The sequence below is a fragment of the Monodelphis domestica genome, chromosome 4 (assembly GCF_027887165.1).
Source record: "Monodelphis domestica isolate mMonDom1 chromosome 4, mMonDom1.pri, whole genome shotgun sequence".
Lineage (NCBI taxonomy): Eukaryota > Metazoa > Chordata > Mammalia > Didelphimorphia > Didelphidae > Monodelphis > Monodelphis domestica.
This window is the reverse complement of record NC_077230.1, coordinates 149,477,369-149,493,637: the sequence shown is the minus strand read 5'-3', so window position 1 is coordinate 149,493,637 and position 16,269 is coordinate 149,477,369.

The following is a 16,269-nucleotide window of genomic DNA, read 5'->3' as shown; positions in this document are numbered from 1 at the left end:
CAGGAAACTACACAGAAGGCTCCTGAAATAATCCAGGGTGGTGGCAGCTCAGTGAGTTGAGAGAAAGTGACTTATAGAAGAGATATTGATAAGATAGCTAAGGAAATTGAGCTACTGATGGGTAAAGTGACTTTCCTATGGTCACATAGACTTTAAGGGACACAGCCAGGATTCAAACCCAAACTCCCAGTTTCCAAATTCTGAGCCTTTATCCGTTGTAGCGTGATACTGTCAATTGATTTTAGGTCTACTACCTAATTCATATTGGTTCTTCTGGCCACTTTCTCTAGGGTCATATCGATTTATTACAAGCTCTGGATATGTGAACTCTGGCTACCCCCCAAACAGACATTTGCCTTTTCAATTAACATCAATCACTAATGGCCATTCTGTTTCTTGTCCTTCAAAGTCACTGGAACCTTGGAGGAAAGATGCTACTGCCAGAGGCAACATGAGAATTTACAAGATAACCTTTCACCTGGTGGACCAAGCCCCATCCCACCCAACATTTTGAATGCTTTATGTTGATCCCAGAGCTTCTAATGAAAATGCTTTAGGAGAGTTCTGGATTAGATTACCTTTTTCTTCACAGAGATTGAGGAAAAAGGAGAACCCAGACAGGAAATCATGAACAACCAGTGTTTTGATGTGTGTCTAACTGGCATAACTCTGGGTGTGCACCCTGAAAGGAAGAATCGGAACTAAACAAAACTCTCTGAGCTAAGGACCAGTGAGGTTTTAGAGCTTTTTCAGGATCTGGGCATAAGACTGCACTGGTTGGTAGGTAGAATAGGTAGTTGTCAGAGTGTTGTTAATCGTGAAACTGTGGCTTCATCCAAAAATATCTCTTCCACTTCCATCTAAACACCCACCATTAGATAGTCATTCCTTTTTGTTTATATATATATATATATATATATATATATATATATATATATATATATATTTATTTATTTATTTATACCCTCTATCTGCTGCCCACTTTAAAAACGTTGATACTTTGGGAAAAGTTAAATTACTAACTTAACATGAGAGAGTATGTCACAGAATGTGAGAGCAGCAAAGGCTCAGAGAGATCATCGAGTCAGCCTTCACAGAATTTGAAAATTGCCCAATTGGGAGGCTCTCAGAGGCCAACTCATCCAACGAATACCTGACTATAAGTCATTCAGTCTCAGTTTGAAGATCCCCAGAAAAGAGGGAGGCAGTACACTCTACTTTTGCATAGCTCTATTTGTTAGAAAGTTTTTCTTTAAATCAAGCCTTAATTTGATTCCTTGCAATTTTTATTGATTGTTCCTAATTCTTCCAATAGATCCAAGGAGAACAAAGGTAACCCCTTAATTGATGTTTTGTTGTTGAATCATTTTAGTTGACTTTCTATGATCTCATTTAGGGTTTTTTGGTAAAGATATTGGAGTCATTTGCCATTTCCTTCTTCAGCTCATTTTATCAGTGAGGAAACTGAGGATAACAGGGTTAAATAACTTGCCCAGGATCACACAGCTAGTAAATATATGAGGCTAGATTTGAACTCAGGTCTTCCTGAGTTCCAGGCTGGGCAATCTAGCCACTGTGCTATCTAGCTTCCCTCTAATACGTGACATTGTTTTAAATCCTGGAATTAGTTATCCTGTCCTCTCCTCTCATTTTATAGGTGAGGAAAAAGACTCAAAGAAATAGAGCTACTTTTTAAGTCACACAATTAGTTTGACAAGACTGGGACTAAAAACAGGTGTCCTGAATTATAACGAAGTGCTACATCTTCTCTTCCACCTTGTCCTTTGGACAACATAAAGTACCCATAATTTCAGAGGGATTATTGAAACCGAAAAAGTGGGCAGAATGGGAAAATGAGGATACTTACTGGTAACAGACTTTTCCTTTATGACTCCTTTCCCTTCAACTGGCTCTTGGAGGCTTCTTCTCCAAGTACTACAATCATTTGTTTAAAGATATTACATAATTCTTCCTAGAGGTACTGTACAGCTTTCTGAATGGTGACACAGATCAGGTGAGGGGCGGAGTTGGAACGTAATTCTGACCTAGTTTTCTATTAATAAAATGTATTTATTACTCAGTCCACATTCTTCCCAGAGGTAAATTAAAAGAAACAGTCCAATTTTATGCTAACATTCCTTTTTTGCAAAGGACCTTAATCATAACAGGTATTATTAAGGATAATAAGCACTTGGGGAGTAACATGGTGCAGGGCTTCTGTCTGAGCACTAGCCTTGCCCATGGAGTTTAGAATGATGCCACGTTTTTTACTTCATGTAAGTTTCTCAGTAATCCATGATCCATGATGACTGATAGTTACTTAGGATGTCAATTGATAATAATAATAATAATAATAATTGCCAAGAATGACAATTAATAATAATCATCAGCATCACTCATTAATGTAGTAATTTACAAAATAGTTCCCTCACAAAATTTTGGGAAGTGGGATTTTAAAATATTATTTTCCCTTTTTTATAGATCATGGCACACTGAGACTGAGAGAGATGATGTGACTTTTCCAAGGTCATTTAGCCAGTAATAGACAGAACCAGGACTGAAACTCAGGTCTCTCTAACTATATATGGAAGCAGTGATGAATATGGACCTGATAGAACTGAGAATGAGTAGGAAAAACAGCCTGTTTTTAACCCTAAATTCGTGCTTGTAAGCATAAGATTTTACTGGCTTTTGTTACCATTTTAAAGAAGCATTAACCTATTTTGGAAGTTCAATCAGGTAGTCAACCAGTATTTGTGAAGTAGCATCTCTGAACCAGGCACTCTATTCTCAAGGAGATTACAATCTAACAGAGTTTGTACACAAGAAGGTACAAAGAAGAGGTACAGGATAAATTGGAGATATTCAACAGGGAGAAGCCACCAGCATGAAGGGGGAATGGGAGAAGGCTTCTTGCAGTACGTGGGACATTAGGTGACATTTGATGGAAGCCAGGAAAATCAGAAGGTAGAGATGAAGAAGGAAAAAAAAATTCCAGGCATGGGGATAACCGATGAAAATGTCCAGAAATGGAATGTCTTATGCAAGGAACAGCAAGGAGGCCAAGATGCTTGGACCAAAGAGTATGGGGAGGTAGAATGTGTAAGCCATTAGAAGACTGGAAAGATGGAAAGGGTTCAGGTTCTAGAGGGCTTTAAAATTCAAGGATTTTACATTTGATGCGAGTATAAAACAGAGGATTTTATATTTAATCTTGGGAGACATTGGAGTTTATAGAATAGGTATAACTTTATCAATAGGATGACAGAAGTTGGGTTGAAGAGGGAAAAATGTCAATTTAGCATAGTAGATACAGTGGTGGACTTGTCAGGTAGAATTGGGTTTGAATTTTGCCTCTACATATATTAGCTTATGTGACTCTGGGCAAGTCATTGAACCTCTAAGCCAGTTTCCTTAACTCTAAAATGGAAATAATAATGATTATTAATAATAATAATAATAATTAATAATAATTATTCTCACTTTGTGAGAATCAAATGAAATAAGACATATTAAGTACTTCAAAACTTTTAAAGCACTATATAGTTGGTTATCATTGATATTATTATTAATTATTATACTTTAATGGTTCTAATGGTTGTCTATTTAGACTTCTTTTGGAAGCCAATCGTATCATTTTATGTTTTCCTACAATTATCCTTATAGTACTTATTCACATAATTAAAGCTATGGTTTTTCTAGTAACAATGTATAGCTGTAAGAATTGGACTATAAGGAAAGTTGAACCCCACAGAATTGTCACCTTTGAATTATTTTGCTGGACAGGACTTTTGAGAATCCCTTCCATAACAAGGAGATCAAATCAGCCAATACATAAAGAAATTAGTTCCAACAATTCACCGGAAGGTCAGATACTGAAGATGAAACTTGAATATTTTGGCCACATAATGAGAAGAGAGGACTCAATGGAAAAGACTGTGAGATTGGGAAGGATTGAAAGCAAAAGGAAAAGGGGATGGAAAAGCAGGAAATAGTGTCATGGAAACAGTGAACATGAACTTGGACAGACTTTGAGAGATAGTGGAGGATATAAGAACTTTGTGTTCTATAGTCTATTAGGTCAATAAAAATTGGACATGATTGAGCAATAGAACAACAACAAATTGTCCAATGCTAGACTAAATACTTGCTGCACTGAACTACCCATTCCCTTAGTTCTTTATCAAATAATTATTCTTTGAGTGACTCAATCTCTATCTCAAAGTCTCTTGGGAAACATGGGAGGTGAATAATAATATGATCAGATTATTTGAGTTGAGATTATTTACTATGCAGCAGTGAGAAATAAAGTTTGATTGGAAGGTAGGATGGGGTTAGATTATGGAAGACCTTGACATTTAGCCATAGGAATTTAGACCTAATGAGCAAGGAAATAGGAAGCTATTGATCAAAGAAATGACATGAAGAAATTGGAATTTAAGAAAGAGTATCTTATAGTAATATCATGAATGGATTGAAATGGAGAAAGACTGAGTTAGAGTGACTAGTTAGGAGGCTGTTGCATCAATCCACGATTAAAGTGATGTGGGTTCTGATTAGGATGGAGCCTGTGGGAAAGAAGCAAATACATTGAAACTCACAGAATGTTTCCCTATTTGGGTAATTGGCTATTAGACTAGATGACTTAGATGTCTAACATTTTCAGGCTATATGCCAGTAGAGACCATAGCCTTTGTCTAGTCCAACCCTCTCATTTTACAGATGAGGAAATTGAATTCCATAAAGGTAAAGAAACCTGTTCAAAATTATGCAATTTGAGAATGGCAATCTCAGAACTGATATGTACAAGCACAATAAAGACAGATTATGTAGTTTAGCCAATCCAATTTACAAGTGAGATAATTGAGGTCCAAAGAGAGGAAATAATTGCCTAAGTTCTCAGAAATGTTGAGTAGAGGAACAGGGTATTAGATCTCAAGTCTTTATTGGAACCCAGGTCTTCAGACACCTATGATCTTGTGTTCTTTACATAACTTCATCTTAACGTCCTTTGTAACCAAAATTCAGTGTAAGGTACAAAAAAAGTGACAATAAGAACTATAATAATAGGAGGATGACACTAGGACAAGAGTACTTTCTATAAATAGTGCTTGGTGGGAAATCTCAGTACTATTGTTTTGTGTAGCTTCCCAGATTTTAATCTGTTTGTCTTGATTAAAGCATGTTAGTTATTTTAAAGCTTATTATAAAACATATTAGTTACTATAACTAACCATAAATAAATAGTGCTTGGTGATTTACCAGATTTAGGAGATAAAAGCACCCTAAAAATGAGCTTTGAGATTTCAAACCTCCATGGGTGGCAGCATGTTTATATAATTTATCAAAATAGAGAAATTATAAAGAAGAATTAATTTGGAAGTGGGGTTGGAGAAAATGAGTTTCATTTTGAACATAGCATGTATATATATACATATATGTACACACACACACATATATATATATATATATATATATATATATATATATACCTAAAATCAAGGCTTTTCCAGGTTCATCTTTATAAAAATCTGATTTCTCTTTAGGGTATTGGGTCCCTATTCTCACATTTATTGACTCATCATTCCTACCTTGGCTATACCAGAGACAAATCTCTTTTGGGCTCCAATCTAGTGTCTTTAACAAGAGAAAAAATAAAATATGTACTCAATGTACCAAAATGAATCTGGGTCAGGATATGTGACCTATTCTTGATTGAAGAAAGCCATGATAAGCACAAGAGAATCATATTATGCATTACTGACTGACCTGAACAGAATTTAGTAGCTGAATGATTATTATTAGCACAGTCATAGGGGAATTATCTAATATCTAATTATTATTTAAGCCTCTTTGGGACATGAAACTTTTTTGAAGGTAACTAACTACTCATTTGGTATCTTATCTCTACACTTCTATCAAAAGCCAACTTCATTGTTCTCTGCAATGATTTCTGCCTTTTTGTATCCAATGCTCAATCTTCCCTTGGTGCCTGCCCACTCTCCTTTTTGCTGCTCAGGTTTCTGGGATGTGGGAGATACCAGTTTATATTGCTATATTTTGTCCCAACAATACTGTGAATTGGTTCTAAGGTAGAGGAACTGTGAGGGTATGGGTATCTGCAGTGACAAGCAGGATACCAAATGGTACTGATAACTTTGAGATGACTTGGATATGTTAATTTTAAAGTTTTGTTGACAAGTTTGAGAGGAATGGATAAGTAAATGGACTAATCCCAATGTGGAATGGATAAGAATTTGTGTTCCATGAAAACCCTATAAAAATGAGGCCCTAACATACTCACCCGATGCCATCTTCCATCTCTATTGGGTCTATGCTTCCATGTGTTCCCAATTCTAATCCATGGTTATGTGAGTTACTCTCTGTGCCTCTTCCCCTCCAAATCCTTTTACCCTTCCTTTTTTCCCTCCTTCTTTCTTTCTTTCTTTCTTTCTTTCTTTCTTTCTTTCTTTCTTTCTTTCTTTCTTTCTTTCTTTCTTTCTTTCTTTCTTTCTTTCTTTCTTTCTTTCTTTCTTTCTTTCTTTCTTTCTTTCTTTCTTTCTTTCTTTCTTTCTTTCTTTCTTTCTTTCTTTCTTTCTTTCCTATAAAGAGCTCCTTCCCCCTATAAGTGCCTTAGAGAAGCAAGTCATTATATCCTTCTTTTATCTTTGAATCAATGGACAAGAAAATAAAGGACTTGAAATATTAAAAAGATTTATGAACACCGAAACAAGGTCTTTCAGAGACAGTTGAAGAATGTGACAAGTATTAGCATTTCAGTGCAGTGATGAGTTCCTTGTATGGATTGATGGGCCTAAAAATTAGACAAGGCATATTAAAAGCTGAGATCATTCAGGCTTAGGAGCAGCTGAACAACGAGCAATTTTTGAAGTCGTTAAGCCATTAAATAAAACTGACGATCTCTGGAACAGCTGATGCAAGAAAGCACCCCTGTGTGACCAAGGGTTTCATCACTGGTGCTTTACTCTTGACAACATAAACATTCAAAAACACCAGTACAGAGATATGGAAGCTTTTGAAAGAAAAACTATTTCATGTTTTCCTCAGAACCTCAACCTCATATGGCAAAGACCATCTTTAGGTAGGCATAGCAACTATGAGAGCAGTATTTGGAAATCAAGTAATTATTGAGACCTACAGTTGGTAAGATCCCATTTGGAATCTGAATATTGCAGACCTACATGAGAAATGGTCCAAATGGATTCTGATGCACATATTGTGAATTTGTGCCATTTCTGCACTGACTTGATTTCCTGAGGCACTGAGAGGTTATGTTGCCTAAGATCATGTTGGTAGCACAAAATATCCAAACGGGTATTGGAACCCAATGCTTCCAGACCCCTCCCCACCCCAAGCCCAACACTTTATCTATTGTGCCAGGCTAGGTGCTGCTTGAGAGGCTCTTTAGCTCTACAATCTGAGATTTTTGTTTGCAGAAATACCTTCTGTCATATCTCTTCCCACTGTTATTTCCTGGACAATCTATTTGCTTATTTGTAATACTTTTCAGTTAGTTTCACACTTATCCACTTACTCACCAAAACCTATTCCTTTGAAATGTTTCACTACTTCAAAACATTTTCAATAGCCTCCTAGCTTGCCTCCTTGACCATGCCTTTTCTGTTTCTTTCTAATGCAGGCAATTGCCTGATACAGACCCTAGTTTTCCTTCAACATCACCTTTGCCATGTCTGCTAACCCTTCAATGCTTCCTGTTTTTTAGTACAATAACTTTAAGTGGACTTGTTTGACTTTCAAAGCCTTGTCCCTACTGGTCCCAGCCTACTTGCACTTGCCACACTGGTCATTCCAGTCTTCTCACTGTCTCATAGACACACCAAACTCATTCTGATTTTTCTCTGTGGCTTCACTGAAGTTGTTTGCCTCTCTTGGAATGTCTCTCTCCCTTATCACTCACCTTCACCTATATTTATTCAAGATGCTTCACAAGTTCTACCCATGACATTAAGGTGGGCTTTTTCAACTCCTTTAGCCTATATTGATTTCCCTTTACTCTCAACTAGAATAACATATAATTTAATCACATGCAGTTTTGTATAATTTATTATTATTCAGGTTACTATCATTTTTAAGACTTTCTCCTTATTTAAAGTAAACTACCTTGAGGGAAAGAAAGACTCATGTTTGAGATTTATGCTGTTACTACAATATTTGTGCTAATTTTTCTGAAGACAGAGTTGTTTTTTAGTAAATATATATCAATTAGTTCATTTATCAGTGTGAAAATAGACAAATTGTCTTCTACAAATTGGATAAATTCTCATGTTGAGAATTGGAAGTATAAGGGTGATTGGGACTTAGTTTAAAGACAAATAACGTGATAAAAAATGAAGCAAGCAGAACCAGGACTACATTATACACAGTATCAGCAATATTGTAAGGGTGATCAGCTGTGGAAAAACTTAGCTCCTTTGATCAAAAAAATATAATGATCAAAGAATTCCAAAGAACTCATGTTGAATAATGTTATCTACCTCCAGAGAGAGAATTATTGAATTCTGAGTGCAGATAGAAGCATATTTATTTTAACATTAAATTTTTTTCTTTTTTTTCAGCATGGCTACTGTAGAAATATACTGAGTGAATTCACATATATGATGGGCATCATATTGCTTGCCTTATCAATGAGTGGGGAGGGGCTGGAAGAAGGGAGAAAATTTGAAACTCAAAATAAAAAAAATATTAAAAAAACTTTTTAACATTGTAGAGATTGTTGTTGTTGTGTCTAACTCTTCATGACCCTATATGAACGTTTCTTGGCAAATTTATATTGCAGTGGTTTTCCTTTCCCTCTCCAGTGGATTGAGGCAAATAGAGATTAGATGACTTGTCAAGTATCGCACAGCTAGTCAGTGTCTGAGGTTGGATATGCACTCAGATCTTCCTGATTCTAGGTCCAGCACTCTATCTACAGCCATCTAACAACGTCATTGTGGAGATGGGCTCCATGAAGAAAAATCCGTTTTTATTTCCAAATGACATAATTAACCTAACCTTTCTAATTTAGTCATTTGTAGGTATTCTAGCTCAGTTTTACCCATGTTTCAATTCAAGGTAGACTTTCACTTACTCTTTTTTTCTAGTTACCCCAACTAGAAATAATAAATCACGACTGGAGTTCCATATTCACTGTAGTTATCAAATCTAGCTTCATATCCCTAAATTGGTCTCATCCTGGGTTTCTCATCTCAGGAAAGCAGCTTGTACAATTCAGCTGTTCCATAGCTTATTGACTTCTTTCTTCATGCTTGTGCCTGCCATCCTCCCAGATCCTATTACTTATTGAGTTAATTTTAACCTTTTCAGGTTACTTCCTGGGCTTCTCTGCCAGGCAGATCCCTATGCTCATACATGACACAGTGATTCATACCTATGTTTGTTGGCTACAATGTGGTTTAATGGCTTATTATAGCTGTATTTATTAGCTTTGAAATTCCTAGCGGAGGTATCCATTTTCTGCCCCAAGGACATGCTTACATTTTAATTACTGCTTATGTATTTTTAAAAATTTCAGTCCTTGCTCTAGTGATTTTTTTTCTTTAAAGAAGGACTGATGTAGTTAGAAGTTATTTATTGAATGAGGAAAAGTCAGGGACATTTTGAGAGATAGGAAAAGGCAATATAATAAAGTACCTCTGATTACCAACTGTCAATCCTTGTCAACCCCGTCTTGCTTTACTTGGCTTTGCAATATTTCCAACTTTTTTAAATCAACCAGAAACATTAGCTCTTCGGGGCCCAGGATCTAAAGGTTGGGAATTCCTAAACCCTGTGTTATAGGATAGCTTGTGTGTGCTTGGTTGGTTAGAGTCTCTGAGCTAGTGAGGAGCTTGCAAACAAAGCTCTGGGTGGAAGCTCTAGCTAGCTTATGAGATTAGTTTTTGGAGTGTTTTATCTTCCTATCCTTATTCAGGGTCAATTAAAAAAAAGTCATTGAGGTTAAATGAGAACAGCTAAAAAGATTTTACAAAATGAACTATTGTTGTTAGTCCCTGATGGATTGCAGACCCGCACACTAAAAATATCTCTGTTCCTGGAGTAGTCTTCCTTTGAGTCGGAGTCATTATCCAGAGTCTTCCATCCTAGAGAAAGGTGAAGAGCAAGCGCTCAGAAGACAGCTGGGTTCTCTGGAGCATTGTAAGTTTCAGTAGTGCCAAATTCAGCAGCAAAGTAAATATAGAGCCTTTTTGTACATCAGTGGCCAGGTCTGTAGAGAATACAATACTATGTTTTAAAATACTTTAATCTATCTAGATTTACTTTTCTGGGAAGGCTCATAAATGTTTTACTTGCTTTGGAGGGAATTTGAATTCTTCATTTTCCCCTCATAAATCTCCCAGAATTTGACTGCTTTCTGAAACTCTAGTTATCTGAAACCTTTGGACAGGCAATGCTGAAGATAATGATTTATCGTGGATAATGTAACAAAATACCCTTTATTTTTTAAAAGCATTTTTCTAAATTTTAAGGCATTTGAATGAATACTGAATCTTTATTAATGGTTTGTCTGCTCTATATTTCCTGTCTTGGTTGCTATGAGAGCATTTAAGACATAAGATGAATTCAGGTACATCAAGAGATGTAGGAACAGATGGACTATAGAGGAACCAAGATCCTATTTTCATTGGAGTACCTTTAAATAACAAGGAAGAAAAGTAAAATACACAAGAGAATCTTTCTTAAGTGTTTTCTGTCATGTTCCCCAGTAGATATTTTTATACAATGGTTGGGATAACTATGTACTTTAGGAAAGCAATTACTGGTTATTGAGAGGATGACTAGTAAGCTAATGTTGGTTACCCATTCCCTATCTCCCTAAAATCAATATCTCTGAATTTTATGTTTATGCCTGATGGTCAAAGTGAAGAGTTGCATTCTCATTTTACACAAGCCCGTAGGACAAGGGTAAGAAAAAATTGACTGAAGGAGGCAGAAAATCCTTTTGTAATATCAGTGGTCAGAATAGGCTGTAAGGAAAAATGCATATTATTTCATAAAGTTGAGAAAGGTCAAATTAGGGGAATTAGTGGTCTATAGAAAAACTTGGTATTTGACTTTTTAGTTACCATTTGTTTTTTATTTTTAAAATATATAACAACATAATATGTAACAGAAATAATATAGTTATAATTTGTTATAAATATGTAATAAATTATAATAAATATGTTTATTCAAGAGAAATAAATTCTCACATTATCTATGTCAAAAAATCTATTTTTCATTCTTTTCCCCCTTCCCTTCTACCCTTTCCCTCTCTTCAAGAAAGCAGATAAATATGACATAGGTTGTGCATATATTATCATATAATACATATTTCCAGTTCATCACATTATGAAACAAGACACATATTGCTAACACGAGAAAAATTCATGGAAGAAATAAAGTGAAGAGTGGTATGCTTCAATCTGCATGTGGGTCCCATCTGTTCCTTTTATGGTGATGGATGTCCTTTTTTGCCACAAGTCCCTTGGAGTTGTCCTAGATCCTTGTTAATAATATTTAAGTCATTCATAGTTGATCATCATACACTATTATTACTGTGTAGAAAGTTCTGGTTCTGCTCACTTCACTTTGCATCACTTTCTATGTCTTTCTTGTTTTTTGTGATCATATTGTTTCCCATTTCTTATAACATAATAATATTTCATTGCAAGCATATATCCCAACTTGTTCAGCTCTTCCCTTATTGAATATCCCTTCAGTTTCCAGTTTTTGACAACACAAAAAAAATGTTATAAATATTTTAGAATACATAATTCCTGTTCCTTTCCCCTTGATCACCATAGGAAATAAACCTAATAATGGTATTACTGGGTTAAAAGACATACATAATTTTATAACTCTTTGAGTATAATTCCAGATTGCTCTCCAAAATGGCTGGATTGGTTCACAGTTCCACCAACAATGTTTTCTTGCTATCAGGATTTTGTTAAAATGCACAAATATTAGACCCTCAATTAGTGCATACAATAGTGAGCTCCACTTTCAAGACAAGAATGTTTTAGGGGATGTTGGCTGAATGAATTAAAAAAGAAAAAGAAATATGAGAAAATACTGTAATGTGTTTTTTTCATAGGCAGTGAAAATGAAGTCAATGCATTTAAAATGATTATTTCTGCCCATCATATAATCAAATTCTAAAACTAATAGGAGGAATTTTGCTATTTAGTCTATGAGTGATAAACATCAAAGCAAGTGTTTGAATTGTACCTTGAATTGACTTTGCAACACAGATACAAAAGTACACACACACACACACACACACACACACACACACACACACACAATCTCAGTGTCTTGAGTGCCTGTTAAATTCTTTATGAAATGTACTACCTGCATTACACTAATCTTTTATGTGGAAAAAAGCCAATATGGTGATGTATAACCAAAACAATACTAATACTTGATATTTGTTGATTCATATCATTTTAGTACTGTTGGTTATGGTGGAGAATGGAGTCAGGGCAGGAAGGGAGAACCTAGTAGACTTCCTTGCATCTAGTAGATGCTTAACATTTGCTGAATTTCTTTTACTGAATTAAAAAAGCCAAGTTATAGATGGTAACAGAAGATAGTAAGGATTTAAGCCCAGGAACACCAGACTTTGGCAGTGAAGATGGAGCAGGTGGTCAGAAGTCAGGCAAGGAGACAATGAATATATCCATAGCAGAGGTCAAGACATGGCAGTGGGTCTGAAGCCAGACTAGCAGTCACAAGGCCTTTTAAGTTCTGGCATTCAGAGAAGGTTGGACACCAGGAAAGTGAGAGAGCAGCCATAAAGTGCTAGTGACAGAGAGGTCTTAAGACTGTACTCCCACTACTACACTTCAGCTTTCTGTTTGAATAAGAAACAGTAAAAGCATGATGTGCAGGTGGGAACAGAGAAACTGCTTTAGATAAACACTAAGTAGGTTAACCTGGCAAGAGTGCAAAGTGTGGGGTCTGAGAGGAAGGCTGATACCATGGAAAAGTGACAGAAACCACTGCGTACATACATGCAGAATAGAATTTTATCCAATAGAGTAATATCTGGGGCACACTCCAATCCACATATAAGATACCCCATATTCAAGCTACTCTTCAGCTAAATAATGTCCACAAGTTTAAATCTAATTTTTCAGCCTTTATGTCCTGTTCCCCTAGGGCAAAGTCTCAGTCAGAAGTTTTACTTTGATTTAGTGTTAGCAATTCCTTATAGCTCCCTGCTTAATGCCTGGGTGCTGAACTGAGCCTAATTAGCATCAGTTTTAGAGACTGCCCTTCCAGTAAGCTTCTAAGAGTTCTCATAACACTAGGCTTACTAGTTTTCTCAGTTTCAGGATTTTTTTTGGTACCTCATGCATATGAATGGAAGAGGGAAAAGGGAATAGAACAAAATTAATTTTGGGGGGGAAGAATTATTCCTGGGGGTAAAATCATTCTTTTTCCCACATGGATATTTTCTTTCCTATAATGGTAATAATAATATATGCATATGCACACACACACACACACACACACACACACACACACACATATATATATGAAATGGATATATAGCTTATTTTACTGAAGGAATTAAGGGGACCTCAGTTTTCAAAACATGAAATATTTCTTTCATAAATATCTTAACTTTTTATTGCCTTCTTTCCTCATTTGTAAAATGGAGATAATTGTGTGCTACTTCAAAGAGTTGTTATAAGGAGCTCTGTTACCCTTTAGGGGCTATAGAAATATGTTGTTATTTCTGAGGCTCCTGTATCATTTGCTTCAAGCACAGATGGAGGAACTATCCAAGCAGGCTTCTCAAATTGGAGGGACCAATGAAAGGAAAGGGAGCAGTGATGGTGAACCTTTAGAGACTGAGTGCCCAAACTGCAACCCTCATGCTGCCTGTGAGTCCCTTGCCTAACCCCCCAGATAGGGAAGGGAGGAAGAATGGCTCCCACTGGGCTGCTAGGCGGAAGTGGGGGGTGTGATGGGAAAAATGTCCTCAGGTGCCTGTGGAGATGGGGAAGGGAGAAGCCCCTCTCGCATAGGTTCCCCAACATAGTTCTAGGGGTTAGAGGCCTAATTGACTGAAGGGGGTTGGTGGTGGTGGGAGTAGGGCAGATTTTTGTAAAATGGTGACTTGAAATGATAAAGTAGAAACTTCTATGATTGATTTACCTCTGATTATAAGCACCCATTTTAACATGTTAAAGTGAAATAGCAATGGCTTTTTTAAAAAGCCTGAGCTGGGGGTATTTGTCCAAGAAAACAATTCACTTCATGGTTCCAGGAAGGGAAGATGTCTTTAGAAAGATTAAGTCAGGTCTCATTCTCCAATGGACTGAGAAAATTGGTAGACTAGAACCTTTTTATGATTACAATGATAAAAGCCTATGACAATCACTACCTAAATAGATTATTAGTTGCAAAAGGTCAGAAAAATTAAAATTGCTATTTGAAGATCTCATAGCTAAAGCACAAGAATCAATAAACATTTACTAGGCACCTCTAATATTCCAGGCACTGTGACAAGTATTGGGGGTACAAAAAGGCAAAAGACAGTTTCTGCCCCAAGGAATTCACAATCAACAAGAGAAATGACATGCAAATATTCATATATATGTATGCATATATATATATGAACATAAATCCTATATACAGGATCAAAAGAAAGTAATTAAGAGAGGGAAAGTACTAGAATTAAGAAGAGTTGGGAAAGGCTTCGATGATACTTAAAGCAAACCAGGGGGAATTATAAACAGAATTGAGTCAAAAGAGCACTGTATGCCTGGAAGACAGCCAAAAAAAATGCCAAGAACCAAGAAATGGAACACCATTTTCTCCTGGGACAGTCAGGAGGCCAGTGTCTCTGGATTGAAGAGTATTTGTTGGGCAATAAGGTGACAGAAGAACAGAAAGGAAAGAGGGAGCCAGGTTATGGAAGGTTTTGAATGCCAAAGAAAGGATTTTATATTTGGTTCTGGAAGCAATAGGGAGTCACTTGAGTTTATTGAGGCAGGGCTAGGGTGAAATGGTTAGATCTATGCTTTGGGGAAATTACTGTAGTGGTTAAATGTAGTCTGGATTGGAGAGGGGAGAAACTTGAGGCAGCCAGAACCACCAGAAGGCTATTTTAATAATGGGGTGAGGATGGGGGCAGTGTCAGAGTAGAGATAGGGGCATATTTGAGAAATGTTACAAAGGCAAAGTCAACTGATCTTGGCAATAAGTTGGATATAGGGGGATAGTGAGGAGTACATGATCATTCCTGGGTGATGAGCCCGAGGGACTGGGGAAGACGGTATTCCCTTTGCTAAAGGCAAAGATAATAAATTCTGTTTTGCAATAATTGAGTTTAACCTATCTATCAGACATTTGTTTGAGATGTCTAAAAGACAATTGGGGATGCAAGATTGGATGTCAGCAGAGAGTCTGGGGAAGGAGGTAGATTTAAGAACCATAGTCACAGATATGATAATTAAATCCATGAGAGCTGGGGAGATTTCTACATGAAACAATATAGAAAGAGAAGAGAAGAAGGTTCAGGATAGATTCTTTATGTTAATATGAAACATGGTATGATGAAAAGACAATTAGACTTGGGCTAAAATCCCACCTCTACCCCTTATAGATGCTAGACTGGGTTATATAACTGACCGATATTCTTGTAGCAGGATGTTCAGGGATAGACCAATTCCCATTTTCCCCAGTTTTCTATACCATTGGGAAGTCCTTGAGGTGAAGCTAAATGTTCTTTGCTTTGGTCCACTAGACCTTTCTTTCTCTTTGCCACAACATAAACAATAAAGGCTCTTAAGAAACCATAATTGGCTTAATAGAGACCTAGGGAGATCATTTAAGTCCAGTTTTCTGCCTTGAGGGACAACTCAATTCAAGAAGAATTTATTCTATTCTAGACCTAATGTGAGGTGGTGAGAATACAAAGACAAAAAAACAGTAATGAAAGCAGTTCTTACTCTCTAGGAGCTTATAGCTTTCTGGGATTTAACATTAACATTAACATAGATGAGTATATTAATAAAAAATATAGAAATAAATACAAATATAGGAATATAGAAAAATAAATGCAACATAGTTGTAGAGAGGGGACATTAATAAAGGGTGGGTGATTGGGTGAGAAAGAAGATCACCAAAGGTCTTTTATATAGGGAAAGACTCTTAATATTGAGCTTTAAATTTTATTGGAGAGAAAAAATGGAAGGGCATTCCAGAGGTTGGAGGATAATCTGCAAAGAT